Genomic DNA, 2133 nt, shown 5'->3' with positions numbered 1-2133 from the left:
TTTAGAATGCTCCAATAGATTGGGAATTACCTGAGAACAAAGACTGAGCTAGGGCCCTCAAGAAATGTTTGTTGAGCTCTCTCGCCTCGTTTCCGAGATGACGAAGAAAAGAAGGAACAGCGGCCATGCCAAAAAGGGCCGTAGGTAGCCAAGTTCGCGGCACGAACTGCACCCGATGCGTGCCCAAGGACAAGGCTATTAAGAAGTTTGTCATCCGAAACATAGTAGAGGCCGCAGCCGTCACGGACATCTCCGAAGCAAGTGTCTTCGATGCCTATGTGCTCCCCAAGCTGCAGGTGAAGCTGCATTACTGTGTGAGTTGCACCATTCATAGCAAAGTAGTCAGGAACCGATCTTGGGAAGTTCACAAGGATGGAACACCCCCCACCCCGGATTAAGACTGGCGGGTGCTGCCCCTCGCCCTCCATCAAAGCCCATGTAAGGAGCCGAGTCTTTAAGGACTGAAGAACTGTCTGTCCTCTGGGGGAAAAAAATAAAACGCCGATTATACATTTAAAAAAAAAAAAGTTTGTTGAATAGAATTTTGAGGCTCAGGGAATGACAGCCTATTTTACAGAGTTGAATCCTATGAAACTTCTGATAGGCTATTTTTGTCCTACAAAAACAGTAATTTTGTACAGTTCAATTTAAATACACCCTAAAATGTAAATTTTGAGAAAAGCTCAGCTTGGTTAACTGCAATAAAATTATTATAATTTCTTTTTTTTTTGGAGAGGTTTTTGCTATAGGGCACGTGCACTCACCAGACAGACAGAGACAGACAGAGAGCCAGAAACCCCAGGGGGGATGGTCATGCCGCAATCCCTTCTCCTCCATTCTCCTCTTGGGATCTTGGGCACGCATGCACATGCGCCCGGCGTGAGTTCTAAGCCACCGGGTCCAGGACGTGAACCGCAGTAGACTACGTGGGAGTCCAGCGACATAGCCATTACGCTAACTGCTGGTTCTCATCTTTTTTTTTTTTTTTAGAGAGAATGTTTTGCTATAGGGCACATGCGCTCACTGGAGAGACAAAGAGACCTTCCCCTCTGGCGGGGGGGAGGGGGACGGCCATGCCGCAATCCTTTGTCCTCCATTCTCCTCTCAGGATTTTAGGCATGCACGCATACGTGCCCAGCATGAGTTTTAAGCCAATTTGCCTGGGACTCAAACTGCAGTCAATTATGGGGGAGTCCAGCAATGTAACTTATCATTTCGCCATCCACTGGTCCCAAAATAATTATAACTTCTAACACAAGTGGAGTTTTCTCAGATTACATATTAATAGAAACTCAACTACAGAAACCCCCCAAAATTTTTCCATTAAGAAACTAGCTTTTCTTGTTCTTCTCCCAGTACAAAGCACACATGCTATTCTGAATAAAATGTTCATTCCATTTCTTTGTTTCTTTTACAAAGAATTAGATTTATTTATATCTTGTGCCTCCAGACTGTTGCTCCTCAAATCACTGTTAATGAACTAGAGAGGGCAGGGGCCGGGAGGTGGCATGGTGGTTAGGATGCTGGACACCCCCATGGCCAACACAGCTTGAGTCCTGGACCTGCTGGCTTGCTTTTTCACTTTTCCTCTCTCTCTCTTGCTGTCTCTCTCTGCTCAAGCTAAAATTCCCATGAGATCTGTAGCCGCAGGCAGATTCCAGTGCGATTACACCCGCCACCTCACATCATTTTAGCTTCACTGTTCCTGAAGAGACTGTGCCCCAAGTATTTAAACCTGACTCTTCATATCAGAGTGACTCGCTTTCTCCTAAGCTGAAAGCGGAACACAACCACTCAATATCCTCCTATTATTCCTTAAACCCATTCAAGAATCAAGTCAGTAGAATAAAGTTGCTATGAGAGCTTATGTAAGTTCTGCGAAGATATTTCTTGCCCAGTGATGTCTTACTTCAAAAGACTGAGTCAGAAAAACGACAGTCATGGAGCAGGGCTCCCAATACCAGGATTCTTTTTACCTGTTGGCTCCTGGTTACAGTAATATTCTCTGCTTGTCTTTAAAATTCAATTTCCTATTTCTTAACTCAGTATTAATTGGAAACAGAATTTCTCATATTCTCGTCAGTGCACACAGTTGACTATCAGCTGGATTGTCTACAGTTTCTTTGCATGGAT

At 44.6% G+C, this 2133-nt stretch overlaps 1 pseudogene; it reads left to right on the top strand.

The window, feature by feature from the left end:
* The first annotated feature begins 97 nt into the window (after positions 1-97).
* On the top strand, positions 98-486 carry LOC102468816 (40S ribosomal protein S26-like; annotated as a pseudogene).
* Positions 487-2133: the final 1647 nt, after the last annotated feature.

Source organism: Tupaia chinensis, unplaced genomic scaffold, assembly GCF_000334495.1.
Source record: "Tupaia chinensis unplaced genomic scaffold, TupChi_1.0 Scaffold000127_2, whole genome shotgun sequence".
NCBI classification, from domain to species: Eukaryota; Metazoa; Chordata; class Mammalia; order Scandentia; family Tupaiidae; genus Tupaia; species Tupaia belangeri.
This window is presented reverse-complemented; position numbering and strand designations above follow the sequence as displayed.